General features: G+C 39.3%; 1 long non-coding RNA gene and 1 pseudogene across 1 annotated transcript; one reads left to right on the plus strand and one right to left on the minus strand.

Moving 5' to 3' along the window:
• Nucleotides 1–2080: 2080 nt before the first annotated feature.
• LOC103104268 (uncharacterized) lies at nucleotides 2081–3570 on the plus strand. The gene is made up of 2 exons (XR_458213.3): nucleotides 2081–2196; nucleotides 3424–3570. It is a non-coding gene; the product is annotated as an uncharacterized LOC103104268 (long non-coding RNA).
• A 1047-nt stretch (nucleotides 3571–4617) lies between these two features.
• Nucleotides 4618–26680, minus strand: part of LOC100619537 (ribosome biogenesis protein NSA2 homolog) — a 77393-nt pseudogene continuing 55330 nt past the window's right edge.

Genomic DNA, 26680 nt, shown 5'->3' on the forward strand with positions numbered 1-26680 from the left:
CAAAGCCCCCAGGGTACAAAATTCATGAAACAAAGCATCTGCATCCTAGAGGACAATAAGAAAGCCAGACAAAAATAGAGTGATGGATCCAACATACACAGCTAAGTTATCCTAGACCATAGTCCAGGGGGACAGTTAAGTAGCAAGGAGGCTTGTTGAACTCCATTCCTGATTATGGCAGCAAGTCAACACTGGGAAAAATGGGCACATGCAGTCATAATTTTTAAAAAGGATACTTGAGTTTGGAGCAATCAGGTTGAATCAGACAAATGTTCAACTCCCTGGCACATTGCCTATATTTTGACTTCCTGATCTAATATAAAACCTCTGGTCCTGTATCCCTGCTAGAACAACCAGTCTTCCTATTTTCTCAGTCCCCATCTCTTCAGTATGATATCCTAAAAAAAAGGCACAACTTGCCATCAGAAATCAAGGTTTGAATCCCAGCTCTCCCATTTATTGCCTGTGTTACCTCAAGCAAGTCATTGAAATGTCCTTGGGTCACAGTTCCCCAGTCAAAAAATAAGGAGATTGGACGAGATCTCCAAGGTATCTTCTAGCTCTGTAATCCTCTAATCCTGGAACCCCACAGACCAGAAACCTACCTGGCCTCTATTTTTGGTTTCTATTTGCTCTCCCACCAATCAAGATTCTACTTCCTTGACCTTAAGAGAATCCCATCTTTCTTCTCCCCCACCACCATCACTGACACTCATCAGTCCTGACTTGGGCAGCTTCATCCATCAACTCTAATTCTTAAGCTCTTGCCAGGCACTGCGCCAACTTCTAGGGATATAAATACAAAAATGTGGCAGTCCTGCTCTCAGAGAATTTAAGTCTTATTAAAGGGTTACCACATAGTCATAGACAAGTAAATATAGGATTTCTTCTTTTTTCTCCCAGTTGGCAATTTCATTGGCATCGGGCACTCCCTCTAAGAAACTCCTCATCCAGTGGTCAGCACCTGCTCTATAATTTGGTTTTAGAGAACTGCTTGAGGAAGGGCCAATCTAAGAAACTTGCTCAGTCATTATAACTTCTTTGAGGCATAGGCAGGACTTGAATTCAGGTTTTTCAGGACAGTTCTGTGTCTACTATATGATATTTTGTTTATAAATTTATATATTTATATATACACACACACATATCCAAGATGTATACAAAATAGTGATCTGTTTCATCAAACACAGGCAAACCCTGATGCAGAGGGTTAGAAATCTCATGCAAGGGTAAAGATGATGTCTTCTCTCTATTTCTACTCTTCAGGAGCATCGTCCAGGAAAGACGACAAAACACCCACAACCAGCAAATAACAAATCACTCTGTTCCATTCACAAATCCACAATAATCTAGATGTCTTTCCAGCATTTATCAAAATACAAAGTCTAAAGCAGTTGCTTCTTTGGAAAACAGCTTCACAGATCCTAGCCAAATAATAAAAATGCCCCTTTTAGACTCAGGGCTTTACAGTGACTTCACTCCTAACACCAGAAAAAAATCTTAACACAATGTTGCTTCTGCCGCTTTGCTGTATCTTTTTCTGATCTACCCAGGCCAATTTTAGAAAGGTATTTAATTTTTTCAACTCTCACCTTCTCTCTTAGTATCAGTTCTAAGAAAGAAGAGTAGAAGACTTGGGCAATTGGGGTTAAGTGAATTGTCCAGGGTCACACAGTTAGAAAGTGTCTTAGGCCAGATTTTAACTCAGGAAGATGAGCCTTCCTTGACTCCTGGCCTAGCACTATATTTGCCATGCTACCTGGCTGCCCTCTTTAGTTCTTCTAAGGCTACCTAACAGGTAGGTGGGTACAGTGGATAGTGCTGAGAAGATTCATCTTCCCGAGTTCAAATATAGCCTCAGACACTCACTAGCTGTGTGATTCTAGGAATATCCCTTAACCCTGTTTACCTCAGTTTCTTTTTCTGTAAAATGAACTAGAGAAGGAAATGGCAAACCACTCCATTATCTTTGACAAGAAAATACCAAATGGGGTCAGGAAGTGTTAAAAACAACTGAAACAATGGAACAACAACAAAGACTGCCTAAAGGTGATGGCTGTTTCAACAAACTGGGCCAGGCTCCATCACCTTTGATCTCACTACTTCCATCACAAAGGGCAATAGATGTGACTGGTCTTCAAGCCACTGGAAATCTCATCTCGATGGGGAGCTAAGCCACTGAGCTCCAGCACAAAGGTAAAGAGGACTCGGGCAGATGACATTGAAAATTTCATTCCTTCTGCCATTTCTGAATTCCCATAAAATATTTTAATGTTTCATTGATTGCCAACTCAACTGTTTTAACTAGTACCTGGGTCCTACTTAGTGGGTATCCAGTTTAGCAGGCTATTATACTCTTTAATTGCATGATAATATTATGTTCATGATGGTAATACAGATGAGGCCATACAAGGCGTTTTTGAGTGATTAAATGTCAAGGACTAAAAAAAATAGGTTGGAATGACACTGAAGTGTAATTCGGCTTGAGAAAGATGTCCTTCATTCAGCCTTAGGGGCACAGTTAGACAGTCTGGTTAATGAGCAGCTAAATCCTTGTTAAGTTCAATGGCTAAAGCCAGTTCTTGTTTTCTGAGGAAATTTCAATATTTGGGGTTGTTTTTTAAAAGATCCCACTGAGTCTCCACGAGTGCGAGAATTGTCTTTCCTAATACCCAATGATGTAAGACCCCACACCAAAAGGAAAAAGAGGGAGAAAGGGTTCTCTTTGCTATCGGGCTGAAAGCACCGTGCTGTTGCTTTCTTGGGCTTCCATCTGTGTTCCTTCCTTTGGGAAATTGAATTTGGGATCCTGGATTCACACAGGCCACTCCTGGCCCTTCATATGCCCCACAAAGGGATAGGCTCTTTGTAAACGCTCCCCTCCTCTCTGGCTTCTAGCCAAAGTGTGTTTTCCTGCCTGATCCCAGGTGTACGTGGGAGGTCCCTTCTCCCAGGCTCGGACAAAATCACAAGACAGGCCCTAGTCCTACTATAGCATTGCCCACTCCTTTCAATTAGAAGTGCTCGCCAGAGCACATGGGCAAAGAGGAGTAGAAGAAGAAAGAGAGGCTCCTTCTCACGGCCTCTTAGTTCTTTTCCCACGATTTCTATGAAACAATATAATAGTCTATTTGCTTTGCCCAGCAATGGTTGATTCTCGTGTAATTCAGAGATATCAACTAGAAAGAATGTAATTAGGGGACAGAAAGGCACAGGGTAACTTTAATCTTTCTAAAGAGCAGCCCATACCTCCCTGATGCCTTACAGCTCATTTTTATTCCTCATCTACTCAGCTCCCAGAACTGATTGCTAATTCTGGTTGTTGGCGGAGGGCAATCATGCATTCTCCAATAGAGCTGGCCAGCCTCCATTTGTTTATAAAAACTAAACTAACCCTTGTTTTCCTCCATTCTCATTTCACAGAGGAAAAAAAAGTTTGCTTCATCCTTTGTCCATCACCAGTTGTTGCCAGACATGAGAAGAAGAGATGACAAAGATGTGTTTTTAAATAATTTTTCTTTAAAAACATTCTCTTTAAAATCAAGTTTTCATTAAATGATTAACTAGCAATCCTGTGTATTTTCTGAGTCAAAAATGCAGGAACACAACCAATAAAGGGCTGATTCAGGAAAACACTCAAAAAAACATGGTTCAATATACAAATCTTCTTTGACACAGACTATTTGGATTTATCCTTTTATCAAATGAGTCCAAATGGGAATGAAGCAAATTTTTCAGCAAATCCCTTCTCCTTACCTTTTCTACTATCCTGCAGTTCTTTTCTGCCCCTGCCTACAATCACTGCTACTTTCCTTCCAGTCACATTAGTCCCACTCTGTCTTACTCAGTTCATATAATAAACAGGTCAATAACCAAAGCCAGTTCTTGTTTTCTGAGGAAATTTCAAGGAAGCAATGTGGTACAATGCAAAGAGCACTGGATCTGAGTCAGAGGACCAGGATTTAAATCCTGACTCTGCCACTGACCTTGGGCAAGTCATTGAACTTTTGAGGGCCTCAGTTTCTTCATAAAGAGTTCAGAAGCCACCCAAAGAATTATCCTCGGGGTGCTTTCTCCCCAAAGAAGAGGATTTGACACCTTTTTACAAAATCTGTATTCAGTTCAAGATGTTGCTTTTAAAAAACCCAAAAGATCAGGTCACAGAAAGCAAAACGGAAGCCAGGAGTCTAGGGCTGATCCAAAAGACATGGGAAATTTAAAATAGCAACAGAGAGGAGTCAAAATTTGGAGAAAATCAGAAAGTCAAGATCAAGCCAGAAATCAGTTAGCAAGAAAAGTCATATCTCTGGCATTTGGGGATCAGGTCTAAAATAAAACATTCCCTCTTTCTTTCTCTTTATATACAGGAGAAATAAGGTTAAAATTGATCATAATTTTTGTAATAGTTAACATTTATAGGGCATCTAGTGGCACAGTAGAGTCCATTTTCCTAAGTTCAAATCTGGACTCAGATGACTTACCAGCTGTATGACTCTGGGCAAGTCACTTTACTCTTCCTCAGTTAACTTATCTGTTAAATGATCTAGAGAAGGAATGTCAAACCATTGCAGTTATCTTTTTTTTTTTTGTAGAACTGGGTCTTCTTAATAGCCAGTATGTAATGTAATAAACAGAACTTACTTAAAAAGAATAGTAGACCTAATTTATAATCAAGTTTGATGGAATATTGTTTTGTGACCACCATATTAACAAACCTATTGAGATTTTCTTGATATATTGTAGTCTTTAATAATTATGAAGAACATAGAACTCTATTTATCAGTCAATCAAACAAGCAAGACAGCTTTTATGCATCCATCATCTTCTGGATTGTTGGTACCCTACACATATTACCCCAGATAACTGCCTCCTTGTGTCACAAGGTCCAGCTCACTCACATTCACTTCAATGACAGTCTCTTTGGTCTCTTTGGTAATGACACCCAAAGTTGTATATAGTGGAGATGAGGAATTCTTCTTCATACCAAATATCAGTGGGCAAAAAATGGCTTTTAAGTTTAGAATGAGTTACATGAGCTTTCTTTAAATCCAAACTCATTGGCCTTATAAATCTTTCATATTTTGGTGGTTTTCAAGTAAAGCCATCCCCAACAAAGCAGACTTTAGAAACCATTCTCTTCCGACCTGCCATCTTTCTCTTTTCTATATGAATAACCGTTAACATTTCTGTTTCTAAAGTACACAAACTTTTGGCAAGGGCACTTCCCATTTACAAACTTTCTCTTTTCATTTTTGTTTAATTATATTAGAAAGGACTTTGGTTCAGGATGGTCCCTCTCTGTCCAGCAGATATTCAGACACTGTTCCTCAGGGAGTTTTCTCATCACTTTCACTTGGTATTTCTCTTTTTCTGCATCCTGATAGTCTTTTTCATCTGAATCTTCTCAGCATAACTGTTTATGGTAGATTTTGGCCTTAGACCAATTATTTTATTTGCTTTCTTTGAAAGTTCATGAGCCTCACAGTTTTCCTTCTTTCTCTTTTTCTCATGGTAATCTAAGCAATAGCCATACCACTTTTGGTGTAACTCTATGTATTTGTTCTGTATGGCAACAGCTAGGGGCCAAAGGGCCACCGAAAATGCTTCCAAACTACAGACTCTCTGCTGTTAATGACAGAATTCCCATGAGCAGGAAGACCCTCTCCAGTACCTTTACCAAGAAAACCCCAAATGGAGTCATAAAGAGTCATAAAACAATAAAAATATTTATAGAGAGCCATAAGACTTATAAAGTGATTTATTATATATTATTTGAGACTTGTGACAACCCTACTGTAAGGTAGGTGCTATTATTATTATTATTCTCACTTTCAGATGAGGAAACTGAGGTTCAAAGAAATTAAGGAACTTATCTATGGTCACACAACTAATAAATATCTAAGGTGTTATTCAAATTCAAGTCTTCCTGACTCTAAATCCTGTGCTCTGTCCATTCTACACATCAGGGGAAACCTAAAAAGGAAAAGAAGGCACAAGGTTTCAATGTGCTAATAAATGTTTAACAACCAGCTCTCCAGGAGAAAAAATACATATAGAATATACTTTTAAGTTTAATCTGAATTATTAATATTTACTCCATCACTTTTATTAAGGTTAGGCAATTAAAGCAATAAGGCAAACCTTGCATTTGCCAATTTATGAAGTATAAATGCTTACACTGAAAATTTAATAATCACCTCTCGTGAGCCAGTTCAAACTGGCTTTAGCTCTCCCCTGATACAAAGCCAACAACCCAACAGGGAATGTGGAAGAAAGGATGAACAGAGCTAGATTTGAATCCTGGGTATAGCACTTACTGCCTCTGTAATTTTGGTCATGTCACTTAATATCTTCGGGCCTCAATTTCCTACTTTGAGGAATATCCCGGAGACTATATCCTGTGCTTCTATGATGAGATCATAGTTGTGGTTCTATCCCTAGTCTAGTAGATTTACATAGAAAAAAAAATCCATCTTGAGATTCCTGCCTGCATCCCTAAACCTCACCAGCCATACCCCTAAGTATATATCATCAGTCACAAGGGAGCCTGTTTAAATGAGTCTTAAAGATTAATAGAAAGAAAAAAAAGATTAATAGAAAGAACAGAGGATTAGGGGAAAAAAAGATTTGGGGGATGTGATCAAATGTATCCACATTTTTGAAGGGCCATCTTGTGAAGAATGTATTAGATTTGTCCTGTTTGGGCCCAGAAGGCAGAACCAGGAACAGTGGAAGTTGCTAAGAGGTCAATTTAGGCTTGATGTCAGGAAAAACTATCTAATAGTTTTGTTATTTTATTCAGTCATTTCATATCTGCCCTACTTTTCATGATCCCATTTGAAGGTTTCTTGGTAAAGATACTGGAGTGCTTTGCCAACTCCTTTTCCAAGATATTTTACAGATGAAGAAACTGAGGCAAATAAGGTGAAGTGACTTGTCCAGGGTCAAAGAGATAGTAAGTGTCTGAAGCCATATTTGAACTCAGGAAGATAGTTCTTCCTGACTCGAGGTGCAGTATGCTACCTAGCAACCTAGCTGCTTGATCTAATAATTAGAGCTATCCAAATGGGAAAAGGACTTCCTAGAGAGATGATGGGTTTCCTCTCCTTAGATGTTTTCAAGCAAAGATTGAATAAACATCCTCATGTCAGATAAAATATAGTGAGAATCTCTTTCATGTTTAGGTTGGACTAGATGACTTCTACAATCCCTTCCAACTCTCAGATTCTATGATCTTGGTATCATGATGTGAAAAGGGAATTACTCCCCCTTTGTTTTCTTTGATGTAATCAATCAGCAACCTTTAATGTATTCAGTCAAAAACTTGAAGACCCTTTAGCATTGATTGAAAGTACAGACACAACCTCAGAGAAAGGAAGTTGAAACCAATGAGACAGGAAATTGATCCCACAAGTACTGCCCCTCACCCCGGGCAGTGCCAGACAAATTAAGAAACTATGATTGGTTCCTAAAATGTAACATGGGAAAACTAATAGGTGAAGAAAAATGTTTATAAGGTGAGATCCAGCACAAAGTGGGATATTCTGATTTGCACTTGCTCTCAGGATTTGGATTCTGGCTCTGGTGGCACTTGCTGAAAGGACATTTTGATTTGCATTTGGATTTTGGAAGGACTCATATTTGGACTTGGGCACTGACTGAAGACTCTTTCTGAGGAGACTCTTACTTGTACACTCTTGCTAAAGTGACTCTCCCACTCTTCTGGCTGGAGATTGGACCCCTGTCAGGGGATGAGCTGGATTTCACTGGATCAGCACTTATAATGGTAGGCTAGGCAACCCTCTACCTCCTTCCTACATTTCCCTGTCTTTACTATTTCTACTTTGCTGTAAAAAAGCTACTAAAGCTACTAACAGACTCATAATTTAATTTTAATTTAATTGTAATTATTACAATTTGGCGACCCCTTTTTTAACTATTACAATGAGTAGAGATAGCTCAGTGTAAACCCAACCCTTTTACTGGGGAAAATATAGTGTCTCTTGCTGGCATCAGCTTAGAATGTTCTGGACAGCATGTTCTATTGTTCCCCAAAACCAATGACTACTAGTCTCCATACCCATCAGATATTGCCAGCATTACCCTCTCTTAACCTATAAAGAAATTGATGGAAACTCAAGAGAAGTCAATTGATTTCCCAGATCCCTGACCCCAGTTCTCTTATTAAAGCAAATCTACTCTGCCAACAAAACATAAATGGCCTAGAGATGAGCTGTCCCAGTGGCACATGAAGCCTGGAAATTCTGACAAAAAGAGGAAAGAAATCCTCAGTTATTGAGAATTCTTCTCTAACCAAGCAGAGGTTGGTACCCCAATATTATGAAGTACAGTGCCTCCTGCTCCATGCTAAGAAGAGACAAAAGAAAAAAAAACTTGACTCTGATTCATAGTGTCTGCAAAGTGGCAAAGGAATGAAAGGAGCTTGGGGGAACCTGATTTTCTATGGTGACTGCCAGTTTCGTGAAGAGCCACTTAGCACATCTCAGTCAACTTTGCTTCTTCATAAGGTTTGGACTGTGTGACTGGTAGTGACAGAAATTATTTCTTAGGGCAGAAGTTCCAGGAGTTTTGATAACTCTATTTCTTATTTCAAAAAATTCTAAGAACTTGTGATCTCTATTTTTTCCATTGAGAATGGGAAAAATAGGCACATTCTTTTTTTTAACTTTTTTACTTATGTTGTTAAATTTTTTCAATTATGTGTAAAAATGTTTTAATAATTTTTTTAAATTTTGACTCCCAAATTCTCTCCCTTACATTTTTCCCCTGTCCTTGAGAAAGCAAGCAATTTGTAATTTACTATACAAGGGAAATCATACAAAACATGTTTCCATATTATCTATGTGGCAAAAGAAAATGCAAACAAAATAATATAAAAAAAGAAAGTAAAAATAACTATGCTTAAATCTGCATTCAGAGTTCATTAGGTCTCTCTCTGGAGGTGGATAGTATTTTTTAATATGAATCTTTTGGAGTGGTCTTGGGCCAGTGTCTTGATCACAGTAGTTAAGTCATTCACAGTTGATCACCATACAATATTGCTATTAACTATGAATAATGTTCACCTAATTATGCTCCCTTCACTTTACATCAATTCATTCTGTCTTCCCACATTTTCCTGAAATCATCCTGCAATAGTATTTCATGACAATCATATACCACAACTTCTTCAGCCATTTCCCAATTGATGGTTATCCCCTTGAGTTTCAATTGTTTGTCACCACACACACACACACACACACACACACACACACACACACACACACACACACACAAAGCTGCTATAAATATTGTTGTACATAGAAGTCCTTTTCTCTTTTCTTTGATCTGTTTGGGACTTAGATCTGGTAATGGAATTGCCGAGTCAAAGGGTATGCACAGTTTTTATAACCTTTTGATTGTAGTTCCAAATTGCTCTCTAGAATGGTTAGGTTAGGTCACAACTCTACCAACAATGCATTAGCATTCCAACATTTCCCACATCCCCTCTAGCATTTGTCATTTTCTTTAGTGTGAGATTATATCTTCCAGTTGTTTTAGTTTATATTTCTAGGAGAGAAATTCTTAAACCAAAGCCATGCATGGACAAAACATGATATGATCAAAAAAAAAAATACCCAGGTCTGGAATTTAGAAACATTCCAGCCTAGGCCCTACTTATTATAGGACCTTAGATATGTCATTGGTGTAAAAGTCATCTACTCTTGATCTACTTTTTCCCCACATATGACCCACCCTATCTGGACCTCAATCTCTTTTCCTGTAAGATATCCTATCCACCTCTTATAAAATTATTAAAAGAATCCAATAAGAAGGCAAGTCTGTATACTTACAGTCTCATTTGACAATAACAATAGTTATCATTTATTATTGTTGAATTATTAATTCACATGTATTGTTCATCTAACTAAATCTAATTTATTGATAATGGCTTATTATAAATGTATCAATAGTATTATTAAATTTATCTTAATTTATTATTTAATTCAACATCTTCCTCTTTCAGTGTATTAAAGTCCTATTGCAACTATTCCAGTGCCTCATTGTAGCCAAGATGTGACCCTAGATTCTTAAAGTCTAAGACAGCAGAGCACAAGTCTTAATGATCTGACCAAGCTAGGAAAATCAGAAATGGTCTGTACATCAGTGGATGACAGAAACAAAAATCATCACACAGTGGCAGAGAGGTTGTTGCTCAGTCATTTTCAGTCATGTCTGACTCTTTGTGACCCCATTTGAGATTTTCCTTGGCAAAGATACTGAAATGATTTGACATTTCCTTCTCCAGCTCATTTTACAGATAAGGAAACTGGGGCAAAAAAAGATGAAGTGACTTGTTCTCCACCTATGCAGTAAAGGAATCTGATCACTGAAGAGTCCCTATGCCAAGCAAATCCACAAACCTTGAAATCTTCCTCTTTATTACATAAATATAGATTATGGGCTGGAAGGAACTTGAGGGGTCCTCTAGTCCAACTCCTTTATTTTTACATCAAGAAATCTAAGCCCAAAGAGGTTAACTTATCTTGACCAAGTGGCATGTACTGTAGTAAATGGTAGAGTCAGTATTTGAACCAATCCACTGCTCATTCCATTGTCCCATGTTCCAAATTTCAAAATGGGAAAATTACAAGGGTAGAAAAAATATAGATATAGATAGATATAGATAGTCATAGTGACTATAACCCAAACATAATGATAACGAATCAAATCCACTAATAGGTGATTTCAAAGTTTTCTAGCTCTAAACCTATGATTCTATGATCCTTCCCAAGATTCAATGATTCTAGGTGCTAAGAACCTTGAAAGGCATCATGGTATACTCAACAGAGTACTGCCTTGGAGTTGAGGACTTGGGCTCAAATTCCACGTTTAATATTATGTGATGTTTCCTCATTTTCCTCTCAGTGCCTCAGTTTCCTTATGTGTAAAATGGAGATAATAATAGCGTTTACCTCTCAGAGTTGTTGTGAGAATAAGATGAAATAATATTTGTACAGTTCTTTGCAAACCTTGAAGCACTAGCTAAGGCATAGTCCCTGCCCAGATGGAGTTCATAACTTATCCTATAGGGTTAAACTCTCCAATAAATGCTGTTATAAATCAGTATAGTCAGATCTATAATTGCATAAAATCATAATTGCAAGAAGCTCCCAGGACCTATGAAAATCAACAAGTCCTTTATTACCTGTTTTAGAGAGTTACCTGGAGGCACTGAGTGTTTGAGCAACTTACTAACAGCATGCAAGAGAAGCCAGACTAGAATTCAGATCTTCCCAGATAGAAGGTTAACCACACCACTCTGATGCCTCTAACTAGTTGTTTGTGGTTTGTTTGTTTGTTTGTTTTTAATAACCCTTACCTTCCATCTTGGAATCTATACTGTGCATTGATTCTAAGACAGAAGAGTGGTAAGGGCTAGGCAATGGGGGTCAAGTGACTTGCCCAGGGTCACACAGCTAGGAAGTGTCTGAGCCCAGATTTGAACCCAGGAACTCTCATCTCTGGGCCTAGAACTCAATTCACTGAGCTACCAAGCTTCCCTGTAACTAGTTATTTTTTAAATAAATAAGCCATTCAAAACAATAGCACAAGAGATATTCCAAGGATGAATATGATTAGCACTCCAAAAAATTATATAGGCAAGTGCTCCAGGATCTCAAAGAAAGCTTCCTAAAGCAGGGACTTGGGTTTGGCCTACTGCATGGGGCAGGGATTAGACAGACAGAACTAAGTGAGGAAAGAGGCATTGGGTCAGGGAAAAGGATAGAGCAAAAGCAGAATAATCAAGGTTAGATCCTCCCTCTCCTACTCACAGTTCAACCCATAGATCCCTGAGGTTCCCTTCCCACGCTGCAGGTTTGAAATGTATAACCAGCAATCCTCTGAAAGCCACTCCAAAAGCTTGAACAATAACCATCTCACACAACCCAAAGCTGCCTTCAGCTAAAATCCACAAGCCACCTCCAAAAAGCAATTGCCCAGTACCTGTCATTCATAATATTTATAGCCTCTGCCGCAGGTCGCATTTGGGGCACCAAGTATCTCTAATGTGTCCTCCCTTTTCCCTTTATTTCCATAATTTCTAGCATCTCTTCCCAGATGCCCTGGTTTATGAGAGTGAAGTCTTCCCCACAGGCTGTTTCCTCAACTCAAAAGTTTCTCTCCTGCCCTCTTTCTAAGCAGAGCACTAATTCCTGAGCCTGGATTTACTGTCTATTGATTGCCTGGGATTCATTATTTTCTATTGACTGCTCATGCCTTTGGTATTATGGAAAAATGCTAATTCCTTAATAATTTATACCATATGTGGACCATCCGAAGCAAAAGCCCCTCTTTTCCTTCCTTTTGTGGGTCTGGTTCATTTCCTTTTGGGGAACATCTTGATTCACATGAAATCATGAAAATGAAAGTGTCAAATTATTTTGATTTGCAACAGAGCTGACAATGCCTCCTCTGGCTCCCCTCCTCTGACACTTTGCTACTGGGATTGCAGACACTGAATGGAAAAAAGAGACATTAGCTAGATGAGCCAAGAATCCCGGGTTTGCCGCTACAGATTGTGAAAAGGGGATGTTTGAGCAATTAGATCAGGGCTGATAAGTTAGTGGCATTCGAAATGCCTCAGTGAAGAGTTAGATACAAATTACCAAAGTCTTGTTGAAGTTTCCCTCAGGTACCCAGCACCATAAGACAGGTTTCTCTCAATTTGAGTGGGTAGCAGCCCCACTGGACTGTTACTAAACTCTCTCCGGTTGATATTTTGCCCTGTGATGGGGGCCTCAAAAAATGCAGATCATATAAGAAGAACTGTTGGCCAAGTGAGACACTACTGCCCAACTGTGATTTCAGGCAAGGGTCGTTACTGTCTAAATACAACCACCATCCAGCCACCCACCAAATACACCTGCAGCGTCCACAAAGATTTTTTCCTTGCCCCATCATATGACTGCCACTTGAAATCCTTTTTATCCTCCAACTTGCACCTCAAAATACCACCTCTTCCAGAAGTTTTCCCAAATTTCCTCACTAGCCATGCTCCCCTTCCTTCAATGAACTTTATATCTTTGCTTTACATCTCTCCAATGGCACAGATCACATTTTGCTTTGTATTCTAGATCAGAGAAGTAGTTATGTGGATCAATACATAGGGAAGATATTCAGAAATGAAGATGATATGAAAAGTAAGTGATATTAGTAAAAGAAGATTTTTAAAAATAAAATGGAGAGGGGGGGGGAACAGAAACAGAGAGTGAGAGAGAATTTAAATTTGTACCTTCCTTACTACATCACCACCAATCCATCCTTTTCCAACATTATATTCCTTCAAGATGCTAACAAACTGTGTGGTAAATTCTTCTCTGTTCAGATGCCAATGGCTGCTAATAGCCTTCCCTCTCTCAGGATTGTGTCTTCATTTTAGCAAGAACCTCCTAAAGTTAGAAGGTTTGAAACCAAGCCAAAGGGGCAGCTATGAGGCACAGTGGATAGAATGCTGGCTCTGGCATCAGGAAGACATGAGTTCAAATCTGGTCTCAGGCACTTACTAGCTGTGTGACCCTGGACAAGTTACTTAACATTTTTTGCCCCAGTTTCCTCATCTATAAAGGATTTTGTCAAACTGCTCCAGTTCCTTTGCCAAGAAAACCCTAAATGGGGTTACAGAGAATTGGATACAACTGAAAAATAACTGAAGGAAAACAATGGGCAAGAGTAGCCAAAGACAGACACAACCGTATTGACTAAAGTCTGCATCCTTGGTGAGAGCACCCATCTCGATAAGATTACACATCACTGCACATTGGAATACAAGTTTCATCACTTACTAGATTATAGACTCTAGGGATACAAGAAGCATACGTATTGTATTCATCTTTCTATATTCCCAAAAATGTTTCCTGAATTTACAAATTAATGAAAAAAGGCAAGCCAAATTTTACCTAGGTGGCAGGACCAGTCACATACACAAACATACACACACACCCATACACAGTCACACAGAGTCAGAAAAAAAATGCTTACAAATTCAAAATTAGAAACTAAGACTTAGGGATAGCTAGGAAGTAAAGTAGATAGAATACCAGGACTGCAGTCAGGAGGACCTGGGTTCAAATCAGACCTCAGAAACTTTCTAGCTATGTGTGACCTTGGATAAGTCACATAATGCTCAGCACTTACTGCTCTGTATTAGAATTGGTACTAGGACAGAAGGCAATGGTTTAAAAAAAAAGAAAATCAAAAGAAACTAGGACTTAAAATTTAAAAAAAGGATCTTCCCCTTTCCCTCTACTCCCCAAGTGTGATAGAGAAAATCAGTACCTTCCCCCATTCTATGACAAAAGTTCCATTAGTGTTTGCCACCTCAAAGAGCATATTTGGGGTGGAAGACCTTAATGATGTTTCTTGCATAAATCTTATTAAATATATTCTTTGGTAGATGGCTTGTGTTCAACCCGGGGTAGCCAGCTGTGCCTGGACAGCTGCTAGATTAGAATGGTCTTAAATCAGCCACAGATGTCTAAATGTTTATTGCTCTAAAGTTCTACCAGCCGTGGCCCCCTCCACCAGCCAGATTTTGATGGTATTTTTTAGAGGAGCTTCGGGGCCCTTGATGTCGGGAGCTCTGGGGCACGCTGGCTGCTAGAGGGGCGTCTGCGTGCACGCACTCTTCAGCATTTGACTGCAGCACAACCCAGAGCCAAGGCCAGCACACACTTTGCTTGCCTTTGTAGATGAAAAAGATAAGGAAGAATGACTGAAGACTTCAACACAACACATCAGCTGGCCCTGACACACTCACGTTTAAACACATACACATGCATGCATATGCTCCAAAATCTAGGGAGTAGATTCGGAATAAGGTTTATTAGGATACTGGGAGGCATTTTATGCTCTGTCTATGCTGAACCCTTTCAAAATTGCAACCTTAGATTTCAGTGATGTAGGGAAACAGTCTCTGCCAATCCAGCATGGGTTCACCTCTAACATAGAGTCTTAGAGAGCTACCTAGACCACGGAGAGACTGACTTGCCCAAGATCACCTAGCCAAAGACTAGATATGAACTTGGATCTTTCTTACGCCAACAACAGCCTTCTATCCACTGTACCACACTGCCTCCTTTGTTCCCTTATGGAAAACAAGTCGAAACAAGGCTCTCCAAACCACCCTTCATAAAGTGCCCTTTTGTTCAGTCACTTTTCAGTCATGTCCCATTCTCCATGACCCCATTTGGGGTCTTCTTGGCTGTGATACTAGAGTGGTTTGCCATTTCCTTCTCCTGCTCATTTTATAGCTTTGAAACAGGCAGACAGGGATAAGTGACTTGCCCAGGGTCACACAGCTAGTTAGTATCCAAGGCCAGATTTAAGCTCACAAGGATGGAGTCTTCCTGGCTTCAGGTCTGGCACTCTCTCCACTGTAAAACCTAGCTGCCCCATAAATCCAAACCTAAGCAGTTCCTTGCAGGATCAGAAACATTGTCCTTTTCATTCATCCCAACAACACTGTGGCAGGTGGAGACCAGAATGAAAAAAACTTTCCCAGGCCATATACTTTGTCAATTGGGTAATGATTTGTATTCTTATGAATTTGACTTAGTTCTCTATATATTTAAGAAATTTGCTATAAAATTCATCGGAGAAATTTGCTATGAATTTTTTTTCCCGGATTGTTGTTTCCCTTCTGATCTTGATTATATTGGTTTTGTTTGTTCAAAACCTTTTAAATTTGATAAAATAAAATTATTCATTTTATATCTAAAAAAAAAAAAAACCTCCCCAGGCCCGCTATCCTTTCCCACCCTCCTCTTAGCCATTCAGTATTCTATTCTTGGTTCTAATCTCTATTGGTCTTTGTTGGGATCATAATAATAACTGACATTTATACAGGCTTTAAATTTTGTAAAATGTTTTATGTTCATCTTCTTGCCTGAAACACACAACAACTCTGTGAGGTGTGTGCTGGGGCTATTTTTATCCCCATTTTAAATATAAGAAAATGGATATTCAGAGGTTGTGTCACACTACTAATAAATTCCTAATCTGATCTGCTCTCTACTCTGCATGAGAATGGGATGAGTCACATTGAAGGGTTAGAGGTAGGTATAGAGGTTACAAAGGCAGAATTTGAACTCAATTCTTCCTGGTTCCAATGACACCCCCCTTATCCATTTTTCTCCATTGCCTCTCTTGCACATTCATTGGATCACAGGCTTTGAAGCTGGATAAAACTTTAGAGATTATCTGGATCAAATTGCTTCTTTTCAAGTACAAGAAACCAAAACCCAGAGAAACAGATTTGCCCAAAGTTACATCATAATTAAGCAGCAAAACCAGAATGTAAGCCCAGGTCCTCTGGATTCTGGGTTCTTTCTGCTACAATTGATGTTTTCACCACCCACTACTCCTTCTTGACTCTCTCTCCTCCACAATTCTCACTCTCTTCTCCTGGTTGCCCTATTTCAGTTAATGAAATAGGAAGCATTTAATAATAACACATAGCTAAAGCTTCTCTAGGGCTTGCTCTATGCCAGGTACTGTGATACACCTTTGGTGCCCACCCATTGACACTCAATCCTCCCCTGTGGCTCCGAGAAGCTGCTGTATGACCAGCTGCCACACCTCAGTAAAACCATCTTGGCAGATGGGCTAAAACAGGCTGAGGGTAACCACTAAGCCTCAGACTCACCACAATCCTGGGAGGTGGGTGCTATTAGTATCCTCATTTTACAGATAAGGAAACTGAGGCAGGGGTTAAGTGACTTATACAAGATCATACAGCTAGTAAGTATATAAGGCAAGATTTGACTTCAGATCTTCCTAGCATACAGTCCCAAGCTCTACTCACTATGCCACCGAGTAGCTTACTATGAGCCAGGTACTGTGCTAAGCACCAAGGATAAAAATGAAATTCTGTACTCTCAAAGAGCTTACATTCCATTAGGGGAAGCAAGATTTATATATGTAAATATACCACAGAATAGACATAAGTGCACAGTAATACAAGATAGTCTGGGAGGGAAGGCACTAACAGTTAAGGGGCTTGGGAGGCTTCTTCTATAAATTATTGCCTGGAGACAAGAAGTCCTAGTTCAAATCTAGCCTCAGACACTTCCTAGATGCATGACCTTGGGAAATCTAATCCACATCTAGATTCCCCTTCTAAGGAGACCAAACAGAAAACTAACCACCTTCTGAGGAATAAAGGCAGTCAGTTAGTTATTCATGTTGGATTTGGAAGGAATCTTAGAGTCCAGAAGATTTGGAGTGGGAAGGAGTCTTAAAGATAGATTAGTTCAAACTAATTATTTTTATAGATGAGGAAGCTGAGGCCATGAAAAATCATCTAGGTAGAAAGTTGCAGAGTTGGGTTTTGAATTTAGTTCCTCTGAAACTGAGCAGCTAGGTGGCCCAGAAGATAGAGCACTGGGCCTAGGGTCAGGAATTCAAATCTGGCATCAGACACTGATTAGCTGTGTGAAAGACTTGACTCTGCCTCAGTTTCCTCATCTGTAAAATGAGCTGGAGAAGAAAATGACAAACCACCCCAGCATTTTTGCCAAGGAAATCCCAAATGGGGTCACAAAGAATAGAACATCACTGAACAATAACAATGGATCTATCATCTATTCCAAACCCCTCCCCCAACCTATATTGCACAAAAGGAAAATAAGGAGCCTCTTCTCTTCTCTTTTTTCAATTTTTTAAATATATTATATAGAGAGATGTACCCTGAATGTGACCCTTGACAAATCACTTCCCCACTAGGCTTCAAATTCTAAGGCTGTGAAATGAGGTTAAATTAGATGATTTTTAAGACCCTTTCAATTCCATTTTATGATTTTAAGATTCAGGTGAGCCTCATTGCTGCCTTCAAGGCCTTGAAGAGCTGTTATAGCTAAGACGGATTAAATTGTTCTGCTTAGCCTCAAAGAGCAGAACTAAGCCCAAGAGGCAGAAATTGATCAGACAAATTTGGGATCAGTACAAGGAAATGCCTCCTAATAATTAGAGCTGTCCAACATGGACAGTGAGGTGCCACAGTGGATAGAACACCAGACCTGGAGTCAAGAAGACATGAGTGCAGATCTAGCCTCAGACACTTAATTTCCTTTCAGCCTCAGGCAAAAACAAACAAACAAACAAAAAAAAAAAAACACAGTACCATCTGGCTCAATTTCCCCATCTGAAATATGAGGGTGATGAAGGCATCTACCCCCTCCCCCAGGGTTGTTGTGAGGATCAAATGAGATAATATTTGTGAAGTGCTTTGTAAGCCTACCTAAATGCCAGCTGTTCTCAACCCAGGGCCCAGGCTTCTGTACCTGACCCCCATTGACTGATGGGGACATGTTAAGGTACTTTGGGGACTGGAGTGGGAAGTGAGAAGGTAGAAGCGATAAATACCTGTAGATGCTGGCTAGAGGCACCCTTCATTAGCCTATTTAATTTCTCTTGACTGTGAGTTTCCTCCTCAATGTCATACTGAATTAGAACCACCCCCGAGGCTTTGTTTGGGGAGATGGGGGTGAAGGCTGAGAATTATATGAGGAGAAAGGGCAGAAAGAGACTCTACAAGGTAGAGTACCATTCTTACCCTTCCCCAGACTCTGTGAGTTCTGCAAAGTGAAAAGTAAACCAGATAAATCACCAGTCAGGAAGAAGATTGGAATTAGAGTGTCAGAGGCATATTGGTTAATGTGTCTGAGAGATTTAAGAAAATCTAACCAGGTTATGGGGGCAGCTAGGAGGCACCATAGAGTGCCACATTTGGAGTCAAGAAGACATCTTCCTGAATTCAAATCCAGCCTCAGACACTTATGAGCTGTGTAACCCTAGACAAGTCACTTCATCTATTTGCCTTGGTTTCCTCATCTGTAAAATGAAGTGGAGAAGGAAATGACAAACTATTCCAGTATCTTTGCCAAAAAAAAAAAAAACTCCCAAAGCAATCACGAAGAATCAGATATGACTGAAAATGACTGAGCAACAGCAATTAGGTTATAACAGCGTTGCTGCCAGCTACAATTTCAGCCAATCAAGGCTCCCACAAGAATAAATAATTAGATTCACAAATTTGATGACAAAGGCCTTTCAAGCCAGTCTCTTGCCCACAAGTGATATCTCTATTTCCATCTGGTGCTTTCTCATTTTGGAAAGCCACTGTCTTCAGAAATGTGTACTACAGAATGCATGCTTGCAAAAGTTTTCATACACATTCCACATCAGTCCAGACTTAAAGTCCCATGCACTGTCCTCTTCGGGTAAAATGAGTCCTACAATGCCATTTGCCCAATCTTGTCTGCTAGGCATTCGGGTTGACTATAAAAACTCTTCAGTAAAGTATTTTGTATCCCAGTGATCTTTTTTATATCACCACAAGCACATAGGAATATTTCCATCTCATGTATAATGGAACCACATCCTTCTCTTTAACCAAACTTGCCTTGAAATCTTTCACCTCTATGAAAAATTTCCCGATTAAGTGACTTTGGGGCATCATATTCATCCCATAGGTTGTATGCTTGATACTTTATTGTGTTTGCGGAGGTGACTCAGGGTTTCCAGTAGAACATAAGCTCTGGTAGATTCTACCAACCTGAAATCTTCATGTATAGATCTAGCAATGGACTGGATGTCTGTCATCAGAGAGCAATTAAAGTAAACAATTAAACTATTAAATCTTGTTAAATCTGGAAAACAGAAGATTGGACACTAGGCAATACATTTTAAAACTATAACTCATGAAGATACTCTCCTAAGGGGCAGAGGTGGTGATCTGTATCAGTAAAGAATTCCCACAAGAATGAAATCACAGATCCTTGAAGTATTGAAGCAAGCATGACTAACTTTAAAAACACACATACTCTCTCCCTTTATCATAAGATGAAGGCCCAGAGGTACCAATAACACACACACAAACACACATTGAAATAAAATTAGAAAATGGCACCTACTACCCCAGCACCACAAATCCCTACAAAATATCATGTTCCCTTATGTTATAGCTTTATGAAAAACCAGGATCTTATATCCTCTATCCAAGCTTTTAAGAATTTGGAGGATTTGTCATAATTACAGTGGGCATAACTAGGCATTATGGGAAAGAGAAAAGAAACTTAAGATTCAAGAACCTGGAAACCATCTTAGATATTTACTATTTGTGTGACCTTGGGCAAGTCACTTGGTGTCAGCTTTCTCTTCTATAAAATGAAAGGATTGGATCAGATGATTTCTAAGGTGTCTTTCACCTTTAAATTGGATGATCCAATGCTCTATGAACCATTGAAGTTCAATGAGGGGAAAGGGGAGTAGAATTTCATTAAGGTTGCAGAACCTAATGCCAATTTACATAAGCAATAGTTAATACTAATTATTGCAGAGAACAGTAGTGACAGACAAAGCAACAGTGATATTCATAAAAAGCATATTTCTTATGAATATTCAAGGATTACCTCTTTTAAGAAGAATTAAGCACATGGTGTCTGAATGAATAAAAAGGCAATCAGCATTAGCAACAGATCAGAACACACAAAGATGGCAGCTGGTGTCTGGGTTAAAGCTGCATGGTCAAGGACTATATGGAGACATTCTTCCTGAGGATCAAAGTGTTTGGATCTCAAAATTCCCAAACCTGGAGGCTCTAACTGGACACTTGGGTTATTTTCCCAACAACATTAATTTTGAAAACAATTGAAATCTTTTTGCCCTGTTTTTCTACCCCTTGTACAATAAACATACCATATAGGATTCAGCTATGGGACAGCAAATGACTAGTGTCTATCATTGATTAATATATAATAGACATATAATGCTAGAAAGGGTCTCAGAGATCATCCATTCCAGTGGCTTCATTTCACAGATGAGGAATATGAGGTCCAGGGAACAGTTACTAAGTAACAGAGCTCGGATTTTAACCCATATCCTCTATCTATATCCAGCATTCTTTCCACTAACGTCTCTCTCTCTCTCTCTCTCTCTCTCTCTCTCTCTCTCTCTCTCTCTCTCTCTCTGTCGGTCTGTCTGTCTGTCTCTTTCCCCTTCTTCTATCTTAGATTCAATACTAAATATCAATTCCAAGGCAGAAGAGTGGTAAGGGCTAGGCAACAGTAATTAAGTGACTTGCCCAGGGACACACAGCTAGTAATTGTCTGAAGCCACATTTGAACCCAGGGTCTCCTATCTACAGGCCTGGTGCTTTAACCACTGATCCATGCAGCTGCCCCTCCTTTATTCTTTTAACCTTGTTTCTTGGGCTATTCCTCATACATGACACTCTTCTCTTTCCTTGCCTTTGCACTGTCTGTCACCCATTCCTGGGATGCTCTCCCAAATCCTTGGCTGTCTTCAAGATTTAGCTCAAATATGTCACCTTCTATCAGAGGCTTTTTGGGTCCCTCTCTGTCCCCCACAGCTGCTAGTGCCTCTGAAGCAGGGGTACTTAACCTCTTTTTGTATTATGGATCCCTTAGGCAGTCTATTAAAGCCTATGGATCTCCTCTCAGCATTTTAAATTAATAAAATACATAGTATTACAAAGGAAATGAATAATGTTGAAATAGTTTCAATTTTTTTAATCACAACCCCCTGAATCTGAGGGCTTATAGATTTCATATTAAGAGCTCCTATTCTAAAATTAATTTTCATCTATTCTGCATGTAGCTTGAATATATTTATTTACATGTCTCCACATTAGAATGTATGCTCCTGAGTAGAAACACAGAAGAAAAACAACTGCTTGATCACACAGATTGAGGGGGATATGACTGGGGATGTAGACTCCAAATGATTATCCTAATGCAAATATCCACAACATGAAAATAGGTTCTGATCAAGAACACCCACAAAACCCAGTGGAATTGTGCATTGGCTATCGGAAGGGGAGGGAAGGGAGGGAAAGAATATGATTCTTGTAACCAAGGAAAAAATGTTCTAAATTGACTAATTTAATAAAATTTTCAAAAAAAATGTATGCTTCTTAGATGATAAATGTAGGTGATGGGAAGGGAATGTGGAAAAATTAGGACACTAATGCACTGTTGGAGCTGTGATCTGATCCAACCATTCTGGGAAGTAATTTGGAATTAGGTCCAAAGGGCTCTAAAGTTGTGTATTTCCTTTGTTCCAGCAATTCTACTACTAGGTCTATGTCCCATAGAAATAAAAAAAGTGGGGACCCTATTGTACAAAAATATTTATTGCAGGTCTTTTTGTGGTGGCAAAGAATTAGAAATTGAGAGGCTGTCCATCAATTAGGGAATGTCTGAACAAGTTGTGGCATATTTCACTTTCTTCTTTTTTTTTTTGTTTGAGATTTCTTCCACAAAATGACTAATGTAGAAAAATGTTTTACATGATTGACTATATAAAATCTCTATCAAGTTGTTTATTGTCTTGGGGAGTGGGGAAAGAGGGGTGGGATTAAGGAAAGGAGGGCAAGAGGGAGGGAGAGAATTTGGAACTCAAAATTTTAAGAACTATAAATGTTTAGATATATGAAAAAGAAATTAAAAATCATTCTTATTTAAATGCAAAAGAAGAAACAAAGACTCCATGTTCCTTGAAGGTAAGGATTGTTTTTATTTTCCCCTTATTTCCTCAGTGCTTAACACATTGCCTGTTATATGATAGGTGCTTAACAAATGGCTATTCATTTTCCACTGCACCACACTGGTGACTGGTTGGGTTCTGACAGGGATCACTTCTTCTGACAGATTACCACTCCTTCCTTGACACAGGCTCATCAGTGTGTGCTCAAAGAGTATAAACCTGTAACATGACTTCTGAACAAAAGGAAGAATACAGATTTGCTAGGGGAATGGGGAACATAAATATCCAATCCAAAGCTAAATCCAAATTACCTTTGCATTATCTGTTGCCTTCTTTGTTTTTGCATGGTTAATTGAAAGTTAAATAAACATGCACATGTGATGGGTGAAATACAGAAGAGAACATTTGCCTTTTGTAAATGGACCTGTGTTTGTAATTCCACAAGCCTCACATTTCATACCAGTGCAGATTCAGCAAATGCTTTGATTCCCACATAGCTCTAATCAAGGTCCAAGGCCTTATTTTAAAAGAACAATAATAAATCTTTAAAACAGACACAAAAACAGAAGCATATTCCTTGAGTTGGCTCATGTCATTTCATGTCATTGCTGGGAATATGAACTATAGTTTGGGCTCTGCTTTTAGCTATTATACACACATGTACACACGAATTTGAAGAAAATAATAGCTAAAATGTTCCCTAAAGATTATCTAATCTAAATTCTTTGTTATACAGAAAGATTAAAGAATAGACAGACCTTTCCAGTCCATATTCCATTCCTCCAGTATTCTAAATTGTCTAAAGCAGGGGTCCCCAAACTACAGCCCTCCGGCCACATGCAGCCCCCTGAGGCCATTTTTCCAGCCCCCACCATATTTCCGGAAGGGGCACCTCTTTCATTGGTGGTCAGTGAGAGGAGCATTGTATGTGGCAGCGCTCACATCCAGTACTACTTCCGGTGACATAATCCTTTGCGTGGTGCCTTATTCTGAGAGTAACTGAATGAGAACGAGGCACTGCACAAAGGACTAGGTGGCTGCACCATGGAAGATGTCAGCATGGTGAGCAGCGATCTGGGGGAGGGGATTCTGCACTGTGTATACTGCTGCCTGGTATAGTGGTGGTGGTGATGGGCCTGTGCAAGGTGTGAAGGCCCATCACAGCCAGCTCTGAAGCCTCCGCTATCCCAGACAGCCGTATACAGATTTGTTCATAGTTTTTTTATAGTCCAGCCCTCCAGCAGTCTGAGGGACAGTGAACCGGTACCCTGTGTAAAAAGTTTGGGGACCCCTGGTCTAAAGCCTATCAGATCACTAGATGGGGTATGATAGAGAAACACCTTCGTGATCACTTAATCCAATTTCCGCATTTTACAGAAAAGGAAATTGAGGCTCAGGGAAGTGACTTGCCCAATGTGACATGGGCAGCAAGTAGCAAAAGCAGAATTTGAACCTAGGCTCCTGACTCCAATCCTGCTTTCTTTCCATTGTACCACACTGCCTTCTGACAATCCCAGCCAATTCTTTGCAGCTAAGAGTTAATGGAATCCCAGCAAGATTTAGGAGATATAGAGATGTATAGAGATTAAATATTGCAGTGACATGTAATTTAAAATGATCTTATGACTCATTAAGCCTTCAAAATTCAAAAAGATGTTTATTTTAAACCACATCTAAAAATTAAGCCGTTAACATACCCTTCAACCAACATGATTCTTCATGGGCACGACGGCTTAGCTAATTAGTGCACTCTACTCTCACCTCTAGAATTAAATCTATCTTCAGTCATAACAGAACTAAGTTTAATAGCTTCAATCTAGACTTTGCTGGAGAGCTGCCTACTGTTAACAGAGAGGGCCCAAAAGGAGTCACGCAAGTTCATTTTGTAAAGAATTTTGGTGGGGTGAGAGAGTGGAGAGAAGGAGGCATGGTCCTTTGCGGGTCATTATAAAGCCTATGCAGATTTCTAGGTATCTAGGTTCATTGAACCAGAGGGAATGGGTGGTCAACTATCTAGGAAGCCCTACCACAAAATGGAAAGTCAGATGTTTGGTAAGATTTGATAGGTTATTAAATATGAGCTCCATCCCCTACCAAAAAAAATATATAAGCACACATCCTGTGATCCCATTGATAACTTTCTTCTTTTGACCTCCTAAAGGCTTTTCTTCTTCCAGAGTTCTTTTAAAATGCAGATGCCTCTGGGAAAGGGAGGCATCCTAAACCTCATTATCAACTAGTAGCTATGAAGCTAATAGCTAAGCAAGGACTGTTCTAAAAGATCAGAACTATAGGACAGGTGCTTGAAGGAAAAAGAAGTCTCTGAGAGAAGAGAAGGAAAGCAAGAGAGGGAAAAGGAATGTTGTTGAGATGAGGGAGCAGCCTGGGATAGTGGGAAAAGCCCTATATTAAGAATTCTAGGAGATTGGAGTACTAGTTCCAGCTCTCCCAATTATTGACTATTTGACCTTAAAAAATCACTTCCTATCTCTGGCCCTCAGTTTTCCCATTTATAAAATGAAGAGGTTAAACTAGATGTTTCTAGGAGCCTTTCCATCTCTGCTAGTATATAAGTCTAAAATAGGTTAAATCCTAGCTGGTAGAGGACTTGGAAGAAAAGAGACCCTCAAGACTGATATTCAGAATAGAATTTGCTAGTAAGCATTGTTTTTCTGTAGAAGGATGAAGAATCTCTGTGCTACAAAGTCTTCCCAATAAAAGGAATCAATCTCTCTCTCTCTCTCTCTCTCTCTCTCTCTCTCTCTCTCTCTCTCTCTCTCTCTGTCTTCCTTTCTAGTTATACATGTTTCTGTGTCTCTATCTTTTTCTCTGAACTCATAGCACTTACAGTTAGCACCAACATACATATCCTATGCCACCCTGTGGCATTTCTTTCATCAGCAAATTTGTATTGTTAACACTTGTGTCGCTATTTAACTTTTTGTATAGCATGACCTCATCCACCCACCATACTGTAAATGCCCGAGGGAAAGGACTATTATGTCTTTTTCATCTGTGTATAACCCATAGTGCTTAGCAGAGATCATGGCATAAGCAACTCATAAATATTTGATGAACAAATTCACCCCTTTATTTACAGGACAAGTCACCTGAAGAGAATCTCAAAAGCATGATTCCTCACAATTTTTAGATTCTCTGTGGCAATATACTTGCATTGACCTCTCCTTGTTGAACCAAAATAAGCTCCTACAGAACATCAGAACCATAGCTATGTGGCTCTTCTACTGACCTCTTTGTTTTCATTAATGAAAAAAAATTCTTAAGACTTCATATTATTTTACCTTCTTCTAACCTCTGGCAATAAAAAAAAAGTCATATAATTCCCAAAACCCAGAAGGGAAAGAGAAAAGAAGAGAAAATATTGTAGGCAGTTTGTTCTCTTCATCCTCCTCAAGGGATATGGATAAACTGTCTTCAATAAGAAAGGAGCAGAAACTACATTTGACCCCCTTGCTGCAGAAATGATCACAAGTGATGGAGGACCCATCTGTTTCCTGCAGACGCCAACGGATTTGTGATTCTGACAGCTCATCACTGGAGACTTTATATATTCATGCCTTCACAGGCCTCTGGGCACATGGAGTATTCAGATGTGTCTCTGGTAATTAATGTCACCCAGAAGACATGGACAAAAGCAACTCTAAGAAGTACTTCTATCTCTCACCTTCCATGTTATATGTGGATCCATAGCCTTGATCATATAAGACCAGAGTGTAAAACTAAGCCCAATGGCCAGACTGAGCAGGTACCTAGAGGAATCTTAGAATCCAAGGCCTTAGAATGGACTTGCAGGGGTCATCAACCAACCAATCAATCAACCAACAAGCATTTATTGAGCATCTAAATTTCAGGTCCTGGGAATATAAATACAAAAGTAAAACAATGTCTGCCGTCAGGGAGCTTACATTCAGTTTTTGAAGTGCTAAATATGGAGTTAAAATATCTGCATTCGAATTCAGGATTTGCCACTTTCTATTTGTGTAACCACAGGCCAGCTAGGTGGTGCAGTGGAGAGTACCCAGTTTGGAGTCAAGAAAATTCATCTACATGAACTCAAAATCAAACTTAGATATTTACTAGATGTGTAACC

This window comes from Monodelphis domestica, chromosome 1, assembly GCF_027887165.1.
Source record: "Monodelphis domestica isolate mMonDom1 chromosome 1, mMonDom1.pri, whole genome shotgun sequence".
NCBI lineage: Eukaryota > Metazoa > Chordata > Mammalia > Didelphimorphia > Didelphidae > Monodelphis > Monodelphis domestica.